Source organism: Bos javanicus, chromosome 8 (assembly GCF_032452875.1).
Source record: "Bos javanicus breed banteng chromosome 8, ARS-OSU_banteng_1.0, whole genome shotgun sequence".
NCBI lineage: Eukaryota > Metazoa > Chordata > Mammalia > Artiodactyla > Bovidae > Bos > Bos javanicus.
Window position 1 is genome coordinate 45,777,834 of NC_083875.1, and position 24,572 is coordinate 45,802,405.

General features: G+C 41.6%; 1 long non-coding RNA gene across 5 annotated transcripts in view; it reads right to left on the bottom strand.

Annotated features, from left to right (window-relative positions):
* LOC133252674 (uncharacterized) overlaps positions 1-12,598 on the bottom strand; it is an 83,975-nt gene extending 71,377 nt beyond the window's left edge. For all 5 annotated transcript variants that reach the window (XR_009738043.1, XR_009738042.1, XR_009738044.1 and 2 more), the window contains exons 1-2: positions 12,123-12,598; positions 10,782-10,886 (exon numbers count right to left, since the gene is read on the bottom strand). This is a non-coding gene — a long non-coding RNA (uncharacterized LOC133252674). The remainder of the gene's footprint in view (positions 1-10,781; positions 10,887-12,122) is intronic.
* Between the last annotated feature and the right edge of the window lie 11,974 nt (positions 12,599-24,572).

Sequence of the window (24,572 nt, forward strand, 5' to 3'; positions counted from 1 at the left end):
CCTCCCCTAATAATGCATACATCCCAATGTTCACAGAAGCATTATTTATAATAGCCAAGCTATGAAAGCACCCCAAGGACTTATCAATATATGATTGGGTTAAAAAGATGTGAAAGTGAAAGTTGCTCAGTCATGTCTGACACATTGAGACCCCATGGACTATACAGTCCATGGAATTTTCCAGGCCAGAATACTGGAGTGGGTAGCCTTTCCCTTCTCCAGGGTATCTTCTCAACCCAGGGATCAAACCCAGGTCTCCCTCATTGCAGGCAGATTCTTTACCAGCTGAGCCACCAGGGAAGCCCAAGAATACTGGAGTGGGTAGCCTATCCCTTCTCCAGTGGATCTTCCTGACCCATGAATCAAACCAGGGTCTGCTGCATTGCAGGAGGATTCTTCACCAGCTGAGCTACCAGGGAAGCCCATAAGTGTGTGTGTGTGTGTGTGTGTGTGTGTGTGTGTGTATATATATATATGCCATAAAAAAGAATGAAGTACTGCCATTTGTAGCAACATGAAGGGAACTAGAGAGTATGCTTAGTGAAATAAATTATATAGAAAAAGACAAATACTATATGATATTCCTTATATGTAGTATCTAAAAAATAACACAAATGAATGTACATACAAAACAGACTTACAGACAGAGAAGACAAACTGTGGTTATCAAAGAGTGGGGAGGGACAAACTACAGATGGGAGATAAATAGATACAAAATGCTATTTATAAAATAATAAGAAAAAAAGGATTTTCTGTGTAGCACAGGAAGTTATCTGTAATAAAATTTGCCCATTAACTGTAATAACTTTTAATGGAATATAACCTGCTAAAATATTGAATTGCTATGCTATACACCTGAAACCAACCCTGAAGTTTAAAGCAACTATGCTTCAATTATTAAAAATCAAAGACAATGAAAGAATTTTGAAAAGAGAAGTTACATACAAGGGAATCCCAATAAGACTACTGGCAGATTTCTCCACAAAAGCTTTTCTTACTAGGAAATAGTGGGATGACAGATTCAAAATATTGAAGGAAAAAACTGTCAACAAAAATCTATACCCAGTAAAACTGTCCTTCAGAAATGAAGGAGATATAAAGACTTCCCCAAATAAATAAAAGCTGAGGGACATTATCCTTATTATACCTGTCTTACAAGAAAAGCTAAAGGGACTTTTTTGAATGGAAGTTAAACTGAAAAATTAACATCATAAAAATTTAAGAAAGCAGCCTAAGGCTCACTGGTACAGCAAATATATAGTCAAAGTTAGATTCTCTAATATGGTAATGGTGGTACATAATTCATTTACTACTCTAATTTAAAAGTTAAAAATTAATGTAAAGATGACCACAGCTACAACAATTTGCAATTACTATACTATACAATACAAAGGAGAAGGCGATGGCACTGCACTCCAGCACTCTTGCCTGGAGAATCCCGTGGACGGAGGAGCCTGGTAGGCTTCAGTCCATGGGGTCGCTAAGAGTTGCGCACAACTGAGTGACTTCACTTTTACTTTTCACTTTCATGCATTGGAGAAGGAAATGGCAACCCACTCTTGGAGAATCCCAGGTACAGGGGAGCCTGGTGGGCTGCCGTCTATGGGGTCGCACAGAGTCGGATACGACTGAAGCAACTTAGCAGCAGCAGCAGCATACAATACAAAAAATACATCATATTAATGACTGAAAATATGATGGGGAGAAATAAAACTGTAAAGTTTAGGAACTCTATTCAAGTAAAGTTTTTATCAGTTTAAAATAGGATATTAGGAAAATAGGATAATTTTAAGATATTCCATGCAAGTTTCATGATAACAAGGGAAAAACCCATAATAATTACACAAAAGAACATGATAAAGAAGTAAAAGCAGACTGATACCAAAAGACCTCAAAATGTATTTTTTAAAAAAGCAGAATAAGAAACTAAGAAAAAATGGATTTACAAAATAGCAAGTGAACAATTAACAAAATGACAATAGTATTAATAGTTCTTTATCAATATTTACTTGAAATGTAAATGGTTTAAACTCTGATCAAAAGACACAGAATGTCTGAATGTATATAAACACAAAAACAAAAAACAAGATCCAATGATACACTGCCAACAACAGACTCACTTTAACCTTAAAGACATAAATAAACTGAGAATGAAGGGATAAAAAAAGATATTGCAAAGAAATGGTAACCATCCCAAATGAAAACAGAGGTTGCTAGGTATACTTTTATTAGACAAAACAGGCTTTAAAAAATTGGAAAGAGACAAAGATGGTCACTGTATGATGATAAAGGTGCCAATTCATCAAGAAGATTTAACAATTGTAAATTGTGTGTATCCAACATGCTGCTGCTGCTGCGTCGCTTCAGTCGTGTCCAACTCTGTGCGACCCCATAGACGGCCTCCCACCAGGCTCCCCTGTCCCTGGGATTCTCCAGGCAAGAACGCTGGAGTGGGTTGCCATTTCCTTCTCCAATGCATGAAAGTGAAAAGTGAAAGTGAAGTCGCTCAGTCATGTCCAACTCCTAGCGACCCATGGACTGCAGCCTACCAGGCTCCTCTGTCCATGGGATTTGCCAGGCAAGAGTACTGGAGTGGGCTGCCACTGGGAGCACCCAAATCGATAAAGCAAAAACTAACAGAGCTAAAAGTAGAAATAAACAGCAATACAGTAATAATTGGGGACTTTAATACCCCACTTTCAACAATGAATACATCATCCAGAGAATCAATAATGAAATAATGAATTTCAGCACTACAGACTGATGAGCTTAACACACTTACATAGAACATTCTGATAACAGCAAAATACACATTCACATCAAGCTCATCTGGGATATTTTATAAGATAGAGACCTTATTTTAGGCCGCAAAAGAAGCCTTAACAAATTCAGGAAGACTGAAACCATACAAAGTATCTTCTCTGATCACAAAAATATAAAGCTAGATATCAGGAGCAAGAGTACAACTGGATGATTTGTGAATACGTGGAAATTAAAGAACTTTTCCTGAACAACAAATGAATCAAAGGAGTAATTAAAGGGAAAATATATAAGTATCTTGAGGTAAATAAACATGGAAAAACAAAACTTACATATGTAGCCAGAACAGTTCAAGGAGAAAAAAAGTATACCAATAAACATCCACATGAAGAAACAAGATCCCAAACAACCTAACTACACCTTAAGGAACTAGAAAAAACACAAATTAAGCCCAAAGTTAACAGAAGGCAATAAATAATAGAGATTAAAGCAAAAATAAATAAAACGCAGGAAGGAAAAAACAACTAACAACTATAAAACAGACCAATTATTAGCAAGGAGACTGAATCAGTAATCAAAAATTTCACGATGAAGAAAAGCCCAGATGACTTCATTGGCATATTTTACCAACATTTAAAATTAATCCTAATACTTCCAAACTTTCCCCACAAAATCAATGAGGTGGAAATACTCCCAAACCCAGTTAATGAGGTAAACATCATTCTAATACTAAAGCCAGGAAAGGACACTACCAGAAAACCACAGGCCAATATCCATGGTGAATATAGATGCAAATAGTCTCAACAAAATACTAACAAACTGAATTCAGTAGCTTATTGAAAGGATCATACACAATGATCAAGACAGATTTATTCACGGGATGCAAAGATGGTTCAACATGCACAAAATCAATGAGATACATCACATTAATAGAATAAAAAAAAATCACATAATCACGCTAAGTGAAATAAGTCAGAGAAATACAAATACTGTATGATATATCACTAGCATGTGGAATCTAAAAAAAGCTAAACTAGGGACTTCTTGGTGGTCCAGGGGCTGACTCTGAACTCCCAATCTAATTCAACGACCAGGGATTGAGCCCTGGCCCCAAATGCAGGGGGCCAGGGCTCAATCCCTGGTCGTTGAATTAGATCCTGCATGCTTCAACTAAAGATCCCACATGCCACAGTTAAAAATCGAAGATGCTGCATGCTGCAAATAAGCCCAGCACAGACAATTATCAGTTCAGTTGCTCAGTCGTGTCTGACTCTTTGCGACCCCATGAATTGCAGCACGCCAGGCCTCCCTGTCCATCACCAACCTATATATATATTTTAAAGCCAAAGTTGAAAAAACAGCATAGAATGATGCTTACCAGAGGCTGAGGGGTGGGGATGGGGTGGTGTCAGGGAAAAGGAGAGATGTTGTTTAGGTGTACAAACTCATATATAAATAAATCCTGGAGATCTAATGTACAATACAGTGATTATAGACAATGATATTAAGATAATATATTATAGATATCAAACTTGATAAGAGACTAGATCTTAAGTATACTCACCACAGAAAAGATAATTATGTGATATAATAAAGGTGTTAGCTAATGTTAAACTTATGTATTGCAATATGATTACCATTGTACCAAGTCAACATTTTTTATACCTTAAATTTACATAATCTCAATTAAAATAATAAAAATGAAAAGCTTGTGTACAGCAAAGGAAACCATTAATAGTATGAAAAAGCAACATACAGAATGTGAGAAGATATTTGCAAACCACATATCTTAAGGGATTAATAACCCAAATAAATAAGGAACACTATAATTGAATTTTCTTAAATCTGATTTTAAAAATGGGTGGAAGAACCAAATATACAAATGGCCAACAGGTACTTGAAAATGTGCACAAATATCAGTAATCAGGAAAATGAAAATCAAAACTACAATGAAGTATCACATCATATCTTGGAATGGCTAGTCTCAAAAAGACAAACGATAACAAATACTGTTGAAGATATATAAAAAATGGAACCTCTGTTCACAGATAGCAGAATTAATATTGTCAAAATAGCCATACTACCAAAGCCATCTACAGCTTCAACACTGCTGCTGCTGCTGCTGCTGCTAAGTCGCTTCAGTCATGTCCGACTCTGTGGGACCCCATAGACGGCAGCCCACCAGGCTCCCCCGTCCCTGGGATTCTCCAGGCAAGAACACTGAGTGGGTTGCCATTTCCTTCTCCAATGCATGAAAGTGAAAAGTCAAAGTGAAGTTGCTCAGTGTGTCCGACTCTTAGCGACCCCATGGACTGCAGCCCACCAGGCTCCTCCATCCATGGGATTTTCCAGGCAAGAGTGCTGGAGTGGGGTGCCATTGCCTTCTCCAACAGCTTCAACACAAACCCCATCAAAATAACAAAGGCATTCTTCACAGACATAGAAGAGACAATCCTAAATTGTGTGGAACCACAAAGACCTTGAAAAACCAGAGCAATGCTGAGGAAAAAAAACAAAAAGATAAAACCACAAACCACACTACAAAGTCATAATAATAAAACAGTATAAGATGCACTGACACTAAAGTAGCCAGATAGACCCATGGAACAGAATAAAGAGCTCAGAATTTAATCCTGGCCTGTATGGTCACATAATGTTCAACAAGGGAGCCAAGAATTCCCAGTGGGGAAAGGATAGGGTCTTGAACAAACGGTGCTAGAAAAACTGGAGAAACATATACAGAACAATGAAATTGAACCCCTAATACAACTCACAAAAATTAACTCAAAATGGATCAAAAATATAAACATAAGACCAAATACCATATAACTCCAGGAAGAAAATATAGGGAAGAAGCTCATCAATGCTGTTCTTGATGAGGATTTTTTTAACATGACACCAAAAGCACAAACATCAAAAGCAAAAATTAACAAATGGGACCACATCAAAAGCAAAACTTTGCATACCAAAGACACTGTTAACAAAATGAACAGGCAGTCTTCTGAATACGAGAAAATTTTTGCAAATCATATATTGGGTAAGGGTTAATATCCAAAATATATAAAGAACACAACTTAATAACAAATAATAGAACTATTTTATTTAAAAATTGGGCAGAAGAACTAAATCGTCATTTTTCCAAAGAGGCCATCAAAATGACCATTAGGCCAAAATGGCCATGAACGCCATGAGGTGTTCAACAACAATTAGCATCAAGAAATGTAATTCAAAACAACTATAAGATATCACCTCATGCTTGGTAGAATGGTTAACATGAAGAAGACAAGTGACCACGATTGCTGGGGAAGATGTGGTGAAAAGGAAACTCTTATACACTGTTGATGGGAATGTAAATTGGTCCCAACACTAAGGAAAACAAGATGGAAGTTCCTCAAGAAATTAAAAACTGATCAACCACACAATGGAGAAGGCAATGGCACTCCACTCCAGTACTCTTGCCTGGAAAATCCCATGGATGGAGGAGCCTGGTGATCTGCAGTCGATGGGGTCGCTACGAGTCGGACACGACTGAGTGACTTCACTTTCACTTTTCACTTTCATGCATTGGAGAAGGAAATGGCAACCCACTCCAGTGTTCTTGCCTGGAGAATCCCAGGGATGGGGGAGCCTGGTGGGCTGCCGTCTCTGGGGTCGCACAGAGTTGGACACGACTGAATCGACTTAGCAGCAGCAGCAGCAGCAGCAACCACACAATCCAGCAATTCCACTTCTGGGAATATACCCAAGGGAAATGAAAACCCAAAGCAATTTCAAGAGCTGTGTCCACATCCTGGCGTATTGCAGCCTTATTTACAATATCTCATTGTGAAACATATGGAAACAATACAAATACCCATCAGTGGATGAATGGATTAAAAAAGATGAGATGTATATACAATGTAGTATTATTTAGCCATGAAAAAGAAGGATATCCTGCTTTTTGTGACTACATAGATGGACCTTGACCACATTTTGTTAAGTGAGATAAGCCAGACAGAGAAAGACAAGTACATATTATATAATATCACATACATGTGGAATGTGAAAAAAAAAAAACAAATATTTTTAAAAAAAGAGAGTAAAACAGTAGCTACCAGGGGATCAGAGGGTAGTGGGGTAGAATTTAGGATGTTTAAGGGTACAAACTTGTAATGAGTACTAATGTAGTCATAGAGATTTAAATTACAGTACACAACAGACTGGTTCCAAATTGGATAAGGAGTACGTCAAGGCTGTATATTGTCACCCTGCTTATTTAACTTATATGCAGAGTACATCATGAGAAACGCTGGACTGGAAGACACACAAGCTGGAATCAAGATTGCCGGGAGAAATATCAATAACCTCAGATATGCAGATGACACCACCCTTATGGCAGAAAGTGAAGAGGAACTCAAAAGCCTCTTGATGAAAGTGAAAGTGGAGAGTGAAAAAGTTGGCTTAAAGCTCAACATTCAGAAAATGAAGATCATGGCATCTGGTCCCATCATTTCATGGGAAATAGATGGGGAAACAGTGGAAACAGTGTCAGACTTTATTTTGGGGGGCTCCAAAATCACTACAGATGGTGACTGCAGCCATGAAATTAAAAGACGCTTACTCATTGGAAGGAAAGTTATGACCGACCTAGAGAGCATATTCAAAAGCAGAGACATTACTTTGCCAACAAAGGTTCGTCTAGTCAAGGCTATGGTTTTTCCTGTGCTCATGTATGGATGTGAGAGTTGGACTGTGAAGAAGGCTGAGTGCCGAAGAATTGATGCTTTTGAACTGTGGTGTTGGAGAAGACCCTTGAGAGTCCCTTGGACTGCAAGGAGATCCAACCAGTCCATTCTGAAGGAGATCAGCCCTGGGATTTCTTTGGAAGGAATGATGCTAAAGCTGAAACTCCAGTACTTTGGCCACCTCATGCGAAGAGTTGACTCATTGGAAAAGACTCTGATGCTGGGAGGGATTGGGGGCAGGAGGAGAAGGGGACGACAGAGGATGGGATGGCTGGATGGCATCACTGACTCGATGGACGTGAGTCTTGGTGAACTCCGGGAGTTGGTGATGGACAGGGAGGCCTGGCGTGCTGTGATTCATGGGGTCGCAAAGAGTCAGACACCACTGAGCGACTGAACTGAACTGAAACATAATAATATTGCGCTATAAGTTGACAATCTGGTAAGTATTATTACAATGAAACCATATTACAATATGTAAATGCATCAAAGTAACATGATTAAATTTATATAATGTTACATGTTAAATTTATCCAATTAAAAAAATGATACAATGATCTAGAATAGACTCAGGATTTCATAAAAGTATTTTGATCAGTATCATTATTTTACACCTTAACAAAATATACTTTATAGAATTAGAAAAAAAATTTTGAAGTACATAAATTTTAAATAAACTTGTGATAGGAATAACAAAATTATTCTGATCATGAGAGAATATGGATAAAAAGAAAGAAAAAGGAATGCTTTTACACTGGTGGTGTGAATATAAATTGCTATAGGTACTAGGGAAAACAGAATGAAGATTTTTCAAAAATTAAAAATAAAACTACTATATGATCCAGCCATTTCATTTCTGGGTTTTTATCCAAAGGAAACAAAATCACTATTTTGACAAGATATCTGTACTGTTGTATTCATTGCATCATCATTGTAAGATATGGAAACAACCTACGTATCCACTGATGGATAAATGGGTACAGGAAATGTGGTACACACACACACAGAACATTATTCAGCCATGAAAAAGGAAACCCTGCCATTTGCAACAACATGGATGAAATCTGAGAGCATTATGCTAAGTGAAATAAGTCAGACACAGAAACACAAATAACTGTATGAGCTCACCTTATGTGGTATTTTAACAAATCATAGATAAGGAAGATTGGTGGTTGCTAGAGGATGGGGAAAAGAGGGGTGAGGGCAGGCTATTGGTGAAATGGGTAGAGGGTGTCAAAAGGTATAAACTTCCTGTTATAAGATAAAAACTATCACACTATCTGAGGATGTAATGTGCAGCATGGTGACTGCAGTTTACAATACTATACAGTACATTTGAAAGTTGCAAAGAAATAAGATTTAAAACTTCTATCAAAAGGGAAAAAATGGTAACTCTGTGAGTGATAGGTATCAAATCAACATATAGTGGTAATTATTTCACAATATTAATATATATCAAACTATGTTGGATACCTAAAACAAAAATGCTACATGTTAATTACATCTCAATAAAAAATAAAAAATTTTAAAACGCATATTAATTTGTTTTTTCTGCTTGCTTTAGGTTTAATGTGCTCTTCTTTTGGTTTCTTAAGGTAGAAACTAAGGTCCTTGATTTGAAATTTTTTCTAATATAGACTCTTAGTACTATAAATTTTTTTCTAGATATTGCTTTAATAGCATCCCATAAATTTTGATATGGAGTGATTTCATTTTAATTCATTTCAAAATATTTTCTGTTCCCTTTTGATTTCTTCTTTGATCCATACTTTAAAATGTATTATTTAGTTTGCAAATGTTTGAGGACTTTCAGAATTTTCCTGTAGTTGAATTCTAATTTAATTCCACTGTGATCAGAGAATATACTTTGTATAACATGAATTCTTTGAAATTTACTGGGACTCGTTTCATGGCCCAGAATATGGTCCATCTTGGTGGATGTTCCCTGTGCACTTGAGAATGTTTACTCTGCTGTTGTTGGGTAGAATGTTCTACAAATGTCAATTCGGTCTGGCTGGTTGATAGTATTGTTCAGGGCTTCAGTATTCTTATTTTCTATATATTCTATGAATTATTAAAAAACATACCATAGAAATTTATGAGAAGTCAGTGTGTAAGTGATGGGCCCTTCAGGACTCCCTCAGGCCACCATGTCAGAACACCCACCAAAAGAGAGTCCTGACTGTCCGCCCCTCTCAATTCCTTACAACAGATTGTATCCCCCATCACAAATGCCTAGCTAGAGACATATGCATTTACCCTCCCGATTTCTCTTCATCCTGCCCTTAAGTTTGATGGTCAGTTCTGTGTACCTGCGGTTCTGACTTTACACCTAGGCTACATCACTTTGAGCTACTACAAGTAAACACAACACCCTTTCACCCAGCCCTGCAGGCTGGAACCAAACAAAATAAAGAGGAATTCCCAATTGCTTGACTCCAAGTAGAGGGTTTCTACCATTAACTGTGAATTCTTCTTAGTTAATTCAGCAAATGGTTAAGCAAGTGTATACTGTGTGCAATGCTTATGTTTTAATTGTGGGCCAATGAATGGGGATTTACCACATATACAGAGAGGGTCTGATTGGAAGGGAGGTGAAGGACGAAAGACCTAGTGTTGATAACAAGAGGAGCCCAACTTCCACAAAAGGGAAACCCAAATTCCCTCAAGAACAACATAGCAAGGGTATTTAGCTGTCCCAGAGCCAGCACAGAATAATTATACTCTTGGACTTCCCTGTTGGTGCAGTGGTTAAGAATCCACCTGCAGGGAATGAGGGTTTGATCCCTGGTCAGGGAACTAAGATTCTATACGCCAAGAGGCAACCCAGCCTGTGTGCCACAACTACTGAGCCTGTGCTCTAGAGCCTACATACCACAATGAAAGATGCTGCAAGCTGTGACTGCTGAAGCCCATGTGCTCCTCAACAAAAGAAGCCACTGCAGTGAGACGCCTGCGCGCCACAACTAGAGACAGTCTGTGCACAGCAATGGAGACCCAGCGCAGCCACAGATTAATTAAAGTTTTTAAAAGGATAATTACACTTTTTACTTCTCTCCACTTTCCTTCCGCTTCTCATGATCTCAGGAAGCAAAGGAGTTCTTAGCATGCCTAGGGGAATGGGGATCCCTCTGCATTCTCAGAATTCCTTTCGTTAGATTGAAAAAGATCCGAGAAGCAGGCCACAGTGTGTCCAGAATGTCCTGCGTGGAGCTCAGTGAAGAGGTAAGAACTGCCCTGCCTCGTGTGCCCAGCTGACGACAATCAACACAAGCTTTCGCTCCCAAAATTGCTTACCAGCCATCACACCAGCTGACGCTCCTCTTTACAGCTGATGTAGCTGTTTCCAAATGGTCGACGGTATAAGAAGGTTGTAGCAATCAAACCTAACATCCCCTCTATCTGTAAAATATTTTATGAGAACAAAAAATTACCCCAGAATTCAAACAGAAAAAAACTTGCAAATGTCTTTCTCCCTAAGATATGTTCATGTAATACTGCATGTTCTGGTCCAAAGAGAGATACTTATCTAATTGGATTTTGACAAACAAGTTCTAGCTTATTTCCAGCAACCCACTCCAGTATTCTTGCCTGGAGAATCCCGGGGACAAGGGAGCCTGGTGGGCTGCCGTCTATGGGGTCGCACAGAGTCGGGCACGACTGAAGCGACTTAGCAGCAGCAGCAGCAGAATGAAGATCTTTGAACACCGGTTTCTATGTCAGATTTATAAGCAGCAAGGATATCTACAAAATGTTGATTTAAAAATTGGCATGGGCCCTGTTACACAAAAAAGATGTATTTGGGGAGTCAGGAAGTTAGAAGAGGGAGAAAGTTTACTGACAGTAACTTAACAAATACTACATTTTGTAACAAAAATGTTGGCAATCATCCATCCATTGATACTATTGATTTTGCTCTATTTATGGAAATGGGCTGATAATTGACATTATAACATTGGTCTATAGCAAGGGAGCAGTCCTAGGAGGCCCTGCTTACTTGTTTACCTTACAGTATTTCTTCTGTTATAAAAGAAACTTGCCAGTGGTAACTTCTGGGGAATAGCACTAGGAATTTATGAAAATGTGGATTCGAAGAAAGGAAATTTTTACTTTTCATTTTATTACCTTCTGAACTGTTTAAATTAACGTTAACCATGAATTACTTGTTAAAATAGATATTAGAGCTGTAAGTTTTAAAATGGTAAAGGTCTGTAAATTAAGTGAAGGCAGTACATCATATCAGAGAAGGCAATGGCACCCCACTCCAGAACTCTTGCCTGGAGAATCCCATGGATGGAGGAGCCTGGAAGGCTGCAGTCCATGGGGTTGCTGAGGGTCAGGCACGACTGAGCGACTTCACTTTGACTTTTCATTTTCATACATTGGAGCAGGAAATGGCAACCCACTCCAGTACTCTTGCCTGGAGAATCCCAGGGACAGGGGAGCCTGGTGGGCTTCTGTCTACGGGGTCACACAGAGTCGGACACGACTGAAGTGACTTAGCAGCAGCAGTACATCATATTCATTTTAAAATAGTTATATTATTGTGTACATACATGTAAGTTTACAGATAAATTTACAATCGCTAAATGTACCAAAAAAATCTATAAAGAGACACCATAAATTGATAGTACTTACCTCTGGGGGTGAGAGTAAGGTAAGAAGTAAGGTATTATTCTATACTCTTCATTATTTGGTTTTTCACAAATGCATTTGCTTACTTGCTACCTGCATAATGTTTAAATCAATAAGATGAGGACGATTTTTTATAAAATCCTTTTTCTGCTCCTTGGAAGTTCTTCCCCTTCTAGTAACAGCACCCAGCCTGTTTTGTCTCATTCTGGTGAGTTTTCAACCACAGGGGTTAAAGTCAGGGGTGTCACATGACCAAAGAAGCACCAATCAGTTCATCTTGCTCAGGAATCTGAATCTGAGCAGAAACACATGTGTACTGGAGGTGGCTGTGAATGAGTCATCCAAAGGCAGCTTCTTGAAAGGCTGTCCATGTGTATCTGAGGCTCTGAATCCACAAGTGTCCTGGGCTCCTCTCCTTAGTTCTGGTTTATCAGGTCTTCTCTTGTGTGTCCTTTCAGTAAATTCCTTTAGAAAAAAGCAAATGGAGAGAGAAAGAGTAACACATTTATTGAAAATAATAATAAATTCAGGATCGATCACCTTGAGTCCACGGTTCCTATAAGACATTCAGGTGAAACCGTCTAATAGACTGTTGAAAATAAGGGCTTGGAACTCAGCAAAGACTAAGAATTGCTGGCACAGATTTAAGAGGTATGAGAGTGCAAGCCAAAGTGTGTGATCCAAGAGAGATGAGACAACAGAGTCAAGGATGTGACTGTGAGAACTACCACCACCCGAGAATGGGGAAGGAATATCAGACACTGCTATTTGCCCACCGTGGTTAACACCACCATCAGGCCATGGTACCTGGGGAGACCTGCTGTAGTCAGTCTTAAGACCTTGAAGATGATTTTGTGTGTATACCTACCCAAAGGGCATTGTCACATAGTTGCAAGGTGACGGAAGGTACATGATGTCTAGTCATTAACATATAACATAGAGACAGTGTGGCCAGGTGACTGAATAAGAAATTGCACCCGTGAGACTTCTCCAGTAGTCCAGGAGTTAAGATGCTGCCTTCCAGTTCAGGAGGCAGTTGGATCCCTGGTCTGGGAACTAAGATCCCACATGCTACACAGTGTGGCCAAAAGAAAAAGAGCAAACAAAAAGAAAGCAATTCTATCTAGGTGTGTGTGTGTGCGTGTGTTAGACACTCAGTCATATTTGACCCTTTGTGACTCCATGGGCTGTAGCCCACAGGCTCCTCTGTCCATGGAATTCTCCAGGCAAGAATACTGAGTGGAATGGGTTGCCATTCCCTTCTCCAGGGGACCTTCCCAAACCAGGAATTGAACCTGGATCTCAGTTGCAGGTGGATTCTTTACTGTCTGAGCCACCAGGGAAGCCCTTGTATCCAGGACAAGATGCTAAATCAGATAGTGTGCGCCATGAAACAAGCCTTTGCTACCATTTAAGGTGAAACAACATGTGAGTTTCTCAGGAACTGCCATCACCATGAAAACCCACATTTCATGACAGAGTTGGAGACCTCAAGAGAAACAGACAGGGAGAGCACTTGATGCCTTCCTTTGGAGGCCTCACCCAGGGTACCTGACACCTGGTGACCTGGCACCCCTGCCAATTAACATCAGAAAAAGCCCGGGTAGAGTAGAGAACCCACAGCTCCTGCTGAAACAGGCCCTTAGAAACCAGAGGTCACAGACCGATGGTCATCAGGCCTGGTAGCTCTGTCTTAACTGCACTTTGAAATCACCTGGGACATTTTAAAACATACTGATGACTCATCCTACCTCCCAAGAGGCTGACTTAATTGACTCAAGAGTGTGATTTGGTATCAGCACTTTTAAAGGCTCCCCACATGATCCTAATGTACAGCCAAGGTTTAAGACCCCAAATGAGCCCACACATGTTTTGTTTGACTTGCACTATACCGGCCTGAAAAGTATTTTTTAATTATTTTTCAATAATAAAAGATCAGTCAATTTTCATAGAAAACAAACCTGTGATTACCAAAGGAGAAAGGGCAGTGGGGATACATTAGGAGTATGGGATTAACAGATACACACTACTATACATAAACAACAAGGATTTACTGTATAGCACAGGGAACCATATTCAATATCTTGTAATAACCTATAATGGAAAACAATCTGAAAAACTACATATATAGTTGAATCACTTTGCTGTACACCTGAAACTAACAACACAATATTGTAAATCAGCAATACTTCAAAACACAAGAAAGATAGTCAATTTCATACACCCAAATCACCCAGACTGCTGTCGTCTGTTGGAATATCTGTGCACAGTAGACCTGCACTCCATGGGACACTATTCCGTAGTTCTGAGTTGCAGCCATACCTCTTGCAAGCATTTTCTCAGCATTCCACAGCCCTCCCTGGCCCACCCCACTATCACCAAGGCACAGAGCCCATGACTGTTGCTGCTTATCATCCTGCTTGTATTGTGGGACTTTCACATCAGTGTTGAAAGACGTGAAATAGCTCTTATCTTTGTGTCTCCAGCGAAACAGGAAATAGAAAGGCAGTCCAAGTGGGCTGTGCGCTCCATGGGGCCTGCTGCTCGTTTCCAGTGACTGCCTGGCTCTTAACGGCATTTGGGTATGTGTCCTAGATTGAAATCTGTTTTCCCAACAGGAAGACCAATATGCCCCATAACCTGTGGATCAAAGACCTGAGACGTGAGAGATCCCACCTCTCGTTATCTTAATAATTAGTTACATCTCATACAAAAGAAAACTACATAAAAACAGTAAGAAATAAGAGGCAACCAATGGCACCAGAGATCGAGTTCCAGAATTAAGGCAATGCTGGAAGTTTGTGGGCTTCCCTGGTGGTTCAGCAGTAAAAGAATCTGTCAATGCAAGAGATTTGGTTTGATCCCTGGGTTGGGAAGACCCTCTGGAGAAGGAAATGGCAACCCACTCTAGTATTCTTGCTTGGGAAATCCACGGACAGAAGAGCCTGGTGGGCTACAGTCCACAGGGTCGCAAAACAATTGGACATGACTTAGAAATTAAACAACACAAAACAAGAAGTTTGTATCCTTTGTAGGGGACAAAGGAGGCTAGAGACAAACCTGACCTGTAAGGTGGAAGTGGGGAGTCACTATTCAACAGGTATATAGTGCCAGCTAAGCAAGATAAATAAGTTCTAGAGACCTGCTGTGATTGTAATTAACAATATTGTATCCTGCACTTCCCTGGTAGCTCAGTTGGTAAAGAATATGCCTGTACTTGAGGAGACCCGGGTTTGATCCCTGGGTTAGGAAAATCCTCTGGAGAAGGAAATGGCAACCCACTCCAGTATTCTTGCCTAGAAAATCCCAGGGACAGAGGAACCTTGCAGACTACAGTCCATGGAGTCCCAAGAGTCGGACACAACTTAGCGACTAAACCACCACCATCATGTACTTAAACTTTGTCAAGAGGGTACATCTCCAGTTAAATGTTCTTACAAGATTCCAGAACCATGAACCTGGAGTGGGATAGACTATCATCCTTGTGAATATTGGAGCTGCCTTTTATATTCCAGAGGTGAAACAGAGGGACAAGTATGGCCTGGGGATCACAGAGCTCAATAAATGTCAATATTTAGGAATGACTTGGAGGACAAGGGAGGGGAAAGTGCATCAGTGTTACATCACAAGCCTTGTCTGAAAAGAGCAAAGGAGGGGAGGGATATCATGGCAGCTTAGAGGCCCAAGTGTGAGTCCCAGCTCAGACATGTCTTAGCTGAAGGATTTGTGCACTAATGAATTAGCCTCTGAGCCTTGATCTGTAAAATGGATGTAATAATAGCATACCACATAAGGCTATTAGGAGAATTAGGTGTGATAATTATAAGTGCTAACAAAGCACTTAGCACAGGCCCTAGTGATGGTAGCCATGCAGAAAATACATCCTCAACTCCAGAACACTGAAGACAAGGCTTCCTCCAAGCTCTGGTGCAGAGTCTCTCATGAGGTTGCAGTCTGTTGGCAAGCTCCTTTCCTCACCAGCTTCTGACGGGGTACCTCAGCTCCTTACATGTGGACCTCATCATAGGCTGCCTGACTATCCCCACAGTATGGCAACCAGCTTCCCCTAGAGGGAGAGACCAGAAAGCAAGCCCAAGAAGGAAGCTACCATCTTCTAAAACCTAATCTCAGACATGACATTCCATCACCTTTACCATATCCTATTGGTCACACAGACTAATCCCTGGACAATGCGGTACACTGTGGAGGGAACCACACAAGAGTATGAATGCCTGAGGGGATTCTTGCGGGGCCTTTGGGCCTGGCCACTACATTTCCCCTCCTTCTTCCTTGCTTTATTTTTCTCCATACCACCTATCACCAACTAACACATCATTACCTTATCTCGCTTATCATCAGTCTCAACACAATAGAATACAAGATGATAGAGACTTCTGCTTGTTTTGCTCGCTGTTGTATCATCAGCCCCTAGAACAGTGCTGGCATACATTCAATGGTGAATAGTGGGGCTTCATTCAATGGTGTATAGTGGGCCACCCAGCTGCACCGTTTTTACAAGAAATGAGCCTGAATCCCCTGCTATAAAATCACTGCTCATGTGGATTTTCACTTTTTTTATTTTTTATGGTATAGATGATTTTATTTGCAAAGCAGAAGTAGAGACACAGATGTAGAGAACAAATGTATGGATAGCAAAAGGGGAAGGGCAAGGTGGAAGGAATCGGGAGGTTCGGATTGACACATATACACTATAGATATGTATAAAATAGATAACTAATGAGAACCTACTGTGTAATACAGGGAACTCTACTCAGTGCTCTGTGGTGACCCAACTTGGAAGAAAATCCAAAAAAGAGGGGCTATATATATATATCTAGCCAATTCACTTTGCTATACAGCAGAAACTAACACAACACTGTAAAGCAACTGCTGCTGCCGTTTAGTAACAAAGTCACATCCAACTCTTTGCGAGCCATGGACTGCCGCCCACCAGGCTCTTCTGTCCTTAGGATTTCCCAGGCAAGAATACTGGAGTGGGTGGCTATTTCCTTCTCCCCACTCTCACTCCTTAAAAAAACATTCTAGTACATGATTCTTACCATTTTACTTGTGAGGAAAATGAAATCCAGGAAGATTAAGGGTCTTCTTGCCCGGGGTCAGCAAATGGTGCCATGGATCAAGGACTGGTCACTGTGCCCTTGACCTGCACACCTCATCTTCCAGGGCCTCCCTACAGACCTGTGCAGCATATAACCTTACGGATAAGTCACAGTCCACACAGGGTGCTTCACTCATAATTCACAATACTTCCTATAATTAACAGCCTGTTTACATTATTAATAGTTTGTATGGCTTTCACCCAGGCAGCCAAGCATTGCGGAATGAAAGATGGAGCTGAAGGGCCTGGAGGAAAGGCACCACCCAAACGCTCTGACTCAATTCTCCTTTCCTAGAGAGGCTGTTTCATTTCACTCCAAAGAGAGCCTCAGGCCCAGGCTGCCCCTGCTGGTGCTTTATACTCAGGTACTGGGGAGCAGTTGTCCCCACAGATGGGACACTTCAGGATGAACCAGTTCTGAAGCACTATCCCCTCCCCCACCAAAAAAATATTACCAAGCATTTAGCAGCTTGAAAAAGAAAAAAGAAACCCCATTGTAACCCCAGTCCCAGGGCTCCGAGCTCCCTGTGCTGGACAACAGAGTCCTAAGGTGTCCTGTAGAAGGAAATGGCAACCCACTCCAGTACTCTTGCCTGGAGAATGCCATGGACAGAGGAGCCTGGTGGGCTACAGTCCATGGGGTTGCAAAGAGTCAGACATGACTGAGTGAGTGAGCACACAGCGTCCCACGGAGGGATTTGGGCTAATCTTAGAATGGCTTCCTAGGTAATCCTCTGTCTCTTCCTTCAGGCCTGGGACCATAAAAGCCCCTTTCCCCTCAACTCCTACCAAAGTATTAAAATATGTTAACAATACATACATATGCATGTGGGACTGGAAGACTGGGATTGACATGTATATGCCACTATATATAAAATAGATAACTAATAAGACCAACTATATAACACAGGGAACTCTACTTAATACTCCTTAATGGCCTAAATGGGAAAACAATCTAAAAAAGAGTGGATATATGTATAACTGATTTACTTTGCTATATGCCAGAAACACAACACTATAAATTAACTAGACTCCAATAAAAATTTTTAAAAATTAAAAAAAAAAAAACACCAATACACACACATACGTTCAATTCAGTTGATCAACCACCTCACCTCTGAAAACCAATGGAAGGACAGCAACAAAGATGCCAGTTACAGGTCCATATGGAATTCCTACCCCCTACTCTAGTGACAGTGAAAGTCACTCAATTGTGTCTGACTCTTTGCAACCCCATGGACTATACAGTCCATGGAACTCTCCAGGCCAGATTACTGGAGTGGGTAGCCTTTCCCTTCTCCAGGGGATCTTCCCAACCCAGGGATCGAACCCAGGTCTCCCACATTGCAGGCAGAATCTTTACCAGCTGAGTCACAAGGGAAACCCACGAATACTGGAGTGGGTAGCCTTTCCCTTCTCCAGGGGATCTTCCCAACCCAGGAATTGAACCGGGGTCTCCTGCATTGCAGACAAAATCTTTACCAACTGAGCTATGTACTCTTGACTGAAAAGGCAGAGGAGAGAGAGGAGTACAGCAGAGCCGAAGTCCTCACGGAAAGCAGTGAGGGGTTGACAACAGCATCGGGTTAGAGGGCAAACAGAGGGCAATATCGTGATGGCCAAGGGTAAAGAAGGGTAGGTAGCCAGCTGCTCCCCGCCCCTCTCCAGCTAAGTCTTGTCAAGACTACCCACTCCTGGGGCCTCCCTGGTGGCTCAGCGGTAAAGAATCCATCTGCAGATGCGGGAGATACGGGTTTGATCCCTGATCCAGGAGGATCGCATGTGCTGCAGAGCAACTAAGCCTGTGCAGCAAAACTACTGAGCCTGTGCTTTAGAGCCCAGGAGATACAACTACTGAAGCCTACATGCCCGAGAGCCTGTGCCCCACAAGAGAAACCGCCGCAGTGAGAAGCCCGTGCACCGCAACTAGAGAGTAGCCCCCCATAGCAACGAAGACCCAGCACAGCCAAAAATAAGTAAAATTATAAAAAAAAAAAGAAAAAGAAAAGACAGCCCACTCCTCTGCCCTGCCTGCAGTTGTGAGGGGAGGCACCCAGATCAGCTGCTGGGCCCTGGTACTCTCATGGTCACTGATCATCGCTGACATCCTCTTTGAAACCAGCTTTGCCTTCCTGCATGTTCTCTCTTATATTTCTCTAGGACTGCCATAACAGACCATACACTGGGTACTTAAATGACAGAAATTTATTTTCTCACAGTTCTAGAGGCCAGAAGTCCAAGATCACGGTGCCAGTGGGGTGGTTTCCTCCATGCCTTGTAGACGACAGTCCTCTTGCTACCTCACATGGTCTTTTCTCTGTGTGTATGTACCCCTGGTATTCCTTTCTCTTCTTATAAAGACATCAGTTATATTGCATTAGGACCCCACCTCTCTAATTAATCTTTAACAGATACTCAGCATATATTTGTATGAGAATTATGACTTTAGCTTTTTTTTTAAATTATTCTTTGAAAACATATCTAAGTCCACAGTTTACATGTTTCTACTATATTAGGAGTAGCCTTTAAGGGCTGTTGTTGCATGCATGCTCAATCGCTCAGTTGTGTCCGACTCTTTGTGACCCTGTAACTGTAGCCTGCCAGGGATGTAGCTCTGTCCATGGGATTCTCCAGGCAAGAATACTGAAGTAGGTTGCCCCTCTGCAGGGGATCCTCCTGACCCAGGGATCGAACCTCCATCTCCTGTGCCTCCTGCATTGCAGGCAGATTCTTTACCCATTGAGCTGCTTGGGAAGCCCAAACACAAATTCAACAAGAACAACTGTCTCAGAGTGATATTTCAGATCTATTCTATGCTTCTCTCCTCTCATCCTCTCAACCAGACTCCCTTAGGAATTTTTTGTAGAGTGAGAGTCCTCTGCCTGAGGCTTTCCACATCTGTCAGATCAAGGACCAAACACTATCACACTTGTCCCCGAGGGATCCTGCAGGGACTCTTCCTCAGCAAATAGATCCAACCTCTTTTGTTCTGTCCACTGGAAGTTTCACTATTTACCATATTACTTAAATAATTCCCATGTTTTGTGTTTATTGTCAAAAACACTTTAGAATTACTGATTGATATATTTGCTGAGTATCTTATGAACTCAATCTACATAATATACAAAGTCACGTATTAGATTGCATTCCAGACCTGGGATTAGGATTCTGGCCCCATAATCAGTCTCCTGGGACAAACTGCTATTTCACATCCACCCACACACCCTACTTACAAGAAACTTTGCCCCTGGCAAATGTCAAAGAAGAACATCCTCAGTAATTTCTCTTATCAATCGATCCAAGCAAACACAATGGGCTTGCTTTTCCCCAGAGCTGAAGTCACCTCCTGGCCAGAAGTTAAGTGTTAGGCTCTGGATCAGGGCACTGAGCTGAAACCAAAGGCCCAGCAAGAATGAGTGAGAATGTGGAGATATCAGTTTTTATCACCTGTGTGAACTGGGACAGCACTCATTTTTGGAAGGATAGAGATAGGTCTGCAAATCAGAAGAAACGCTGTCCCCAGGAAGGTGGGGCCCCTGGATGTTTTTTCCACCTGTGCTGCTCCCCTCCCCCCAGCCCCTCTCAAGGCCCTCTGGGCAGAAGGCTCTGCTGGAAGTCAGCCAACTCCTCCAGTTCTGTTGTGCTCTCAGAGGGGATAACTTCAGATCCTGTGCTGTAGCTAGCAAATTCACTTTCAAACATGCCCAGTTGGAGGAGATATGCCAAACCATCAGGGAAAGCCAGTCCTCATCCCCTCCTCCAGGCAAAACCTAGCCAGGTAATTCCAGTTCCTAAGTGACACAGGATATCAGAGAAAGTGTTTGGACCATCAGACATCTTGGAATGTAAGTCCCAGGAGAGCAGGGATTTATATTTTGCTTATCACCATATTTCCAGCACTAGAACAGTGTGTAGGCACTCAACAAACTCTGATAGCCCAAGAGGTTCTGTGATTAGCTCAAGTTTGCCCAAGCAGGGTCAGAGTTAGGCCTAGAACTCAGAAACAAAGAAAGAAAAGAATAATTGTTGAGTCTTACTATGTGCAGATAACCATTTCTTTAAATGTATTCCTTACTTCATCTCTTACCACACATTATGTGGTGGCTACCACTGTCATCCTCATTCTACAGAAAGCTTATCCAACAGGTCACAGAGCAGCAGTGTTCATCCATCCATTTGGCAAACAGTTACTAAGTGTCTGCTATTTACCTGGCCCCATATCCAGCATGGGGGATACAGTAGTGAACAGGAGAGACATGGAGCTGATATTCTAGGGTGGGCGACATCCAATCAGCCAGCAAGACCCAGACTGACAATGTACTCGCCAGTTAGAATACATTCTACAAAGGAAGTCAATGGAGGGAGGTGACAGAGAGAGACGGGGTAGAGGGAAAGGTCTCCGTTGCGTAGAGTGGTCTGAGAAGGGCTTTTTAAGAAGGGAACATGTAGACTGAGGACTGAAGGATGAGAAGGGTACCCCTGCGATGAGCCTGAGGAAGAGCATTCAGAAAGAAGAGCAAGTGCAAAGGCCTGAGGGACAGAAGGGCATGGCGAGTGGAAGGACCAGGAAGGGAGCAGACAGAATGGTGAAGAGGGGGCCTGGGCTGAGTTCCAGGGACAGCCAAAGGTCAGCTCCCTTTCCCCAGGAAAACCTAGGGATGCTTTCCCTCTCCCAACACTTTCTTAGGATGTTTCTGGAGCTTGTTCTCTATCCAAACAAGGAAATAACCCCAGAGAAAGGAAGGCATGGAATTCAGATGGGGAATTTCAGGACGGAATTGTGTGCCCCAGCCCCTTAAGCCTAAAGAGAATCATTCCAGGTTGAAGCAGGAGGGAGGAACCTCCCTGAGAGGGGTTTCTGGGAGACAGAATGTTCCAGGGATTTCACACAATGCTGGGGAAGCTGAGGAAGGGACGAATACAGTCAAAGCAGACAACACAAGTGAAGGGGAGGCAGTTAAAACTCCATGAAAAAACACACTTAACTCTCCATGAAATACAATGTATCAAATATAAAAACTGGTTGTGGGACTTGCCCTGTGGTAAAATGGTTGAGAATCTACCTTGCGAAGTAGGGGATGTGGGCTCAATCCCTGATCAGGGAACTAAGCTCCCACATGCTACAGGGCAACTAAGTCCTTGTGCCACAAGTACTGAGCCTGTGCAGTCCGGAGCCTGGCCACCACGACCTAGAAAGTTGGTGTGCCCCCAGGAAAAGCTCCCACGTGACGTAACAAAGATCCAGTGTACTGCAACTGAGAGCTGATGCAGCCACACAAATAAGACAATGTAAACCTTAAAAAAAAAAAAAAGATTGTGCCATGGATAATATTTGCATAGTAATAATTTATTCAACAAATATTTATTGAGGACCTTTTCTATGCCAGACCCTTATCTGGCTCTGGGGACATATCAGGGAACAAAGGCAAGCTGCTTCCTCTCATGTAACTCATGTTCTAGTTGGGTAGACTTGTGTATTTAAAACAGAATGAGGTTAGTTTCATCTTGCATCCTTGTTCTACAGACCAAATAAATACACCTACTGCGTTGTCTGGAAGAACACTCACTACAGGTTTACTGTGGTTATTCCAAGGGGTGATTTCTTGCTCTCTTTTGAGTGTATTTTTTCAAATTTCCTAACATTTTATAAAGTATATAGTATTTGTGCAAAACATTAAATCACTGCTTTGTAAAGAGAAATCACACTGCTTTCTGTGTAAAGCAGAAAGCACTAGCTGGGGTGGGAGCTTAAGTCATGTTTATGACTTAAACATGAAAATCATCTCTAACCTGGTGTGCCCAATTCTCTTTTACCACCTCCCAGGACCTGGAGAAGGACAAATTTCTGGGAGACCTTAGTATTTTCTGTTCTGCTATGCTGAGTCTGTTTCCTTGACTCAAAAGATAGGGCAGGGATACCAGCTTTGTTGGGAGTTGGAGCAGGCACCCTTCTATGCCGGAACACGCTAAGCACACTGGTTGATAAGGCTGCAGCTCTCTAAGTGTATAACTGCATTCTGAGTGTGTGAGGAAGGGCCTCACTGTCAGTGCAGCGGGGTCAGGGCAAAGGTCACCAACCAACACAATTCCCTTTGCCTCAAATGGATTCTTCCAGTGTGGCTTCATGAGTGCTTCTCAGATGTAGCATCACTGCCATTTTGGACTGGATGATTCTGCGTTGTGGGTGGCCTTCCTGTTCATAATAGGATGTCTAACAGCATTCCCCGGCATATATGTAGCAGGTACTCTATAAATGGCTGCTTAGAATTAACTGAATGCAGGAGAACATCTCTCATCCAGAAAAACGCCCTGTCAGATAGCCAGTCAGATCCCATCTCCTCTACCCTATTTTTCCAGGTCCTGTGCAAATGCCACTTCCTCCACGAAGACTTCCTTGATTGCCCCCACTTCTAGTTATAAATACTCTCCCATGCAACTCTGCCACTCTTTAACATTTGTCATTGTCCTAAGTATTTATATATGTGTCTTATCCCCACTATTCACAAAGTACCAAGGTGGCCACTATCTTACCCATAAAAATGATATTTTCTAGCATGCATATTTGACATTTTCTGAAGCATATACAAAATTGAAAGAACTTTCACAATTTGTATTCCTTTGAAATATACTACCAAAGTAAAATTTTATTTTAAAATATATTAACAATATTTCTTGTAGACTTAACAGGATCCAGGGCCTGTCCGAGAAAAAACCTTCCAGATTAACTCATTTTATCCTTACAACAACCCTGTGAAGTAGAAACGTTTCTACCCCCATAGAGAAGGCACAGAGAGGTTAATTAACTTCCCGGCTGGCTCAACGGTAAAGAATTCGCTTGCAATGAAGGAGACCCAGCTTCAATCTCTGGGTGGCAAAGATCCCCTAGAGAAGGGAATGACAGCCCACTCCAGTATTCTTGCCTGGAGAATCCCATGGACAGAGGAACCTGGAGGGCTACAGTCCAGCAGATCGCAAAGAGTCGGACATGAATGAAGCGACTTAGCACTCACTGGTCTATGAAGTGGGCAGAGGTCAGATTTTTAAACCAGGGAGGCAGTCTCCTGTCTGTACTCTCCTAGCTGCTTTAATCTATACTGGCTTTCAAGCAACCTCAAGACCTGCATCCCACTCAGTTCACAGCAGAACTGCAGCTCCCAAAGCCTTTCTGTATAGAATTCTCCACCAACGGGTCACTAAGCTGAAGTCTCCGATGTCAGGGACCTAGGTTATGCATTCACTACGTTGCCCAAGGGTTAAGCCTCGTGCTTTGCATTAAACAAGCTTTCTATTTCTGTTAAAAGCAGAGATAGAGCAATGCAGGGAAGTTCTTCCTA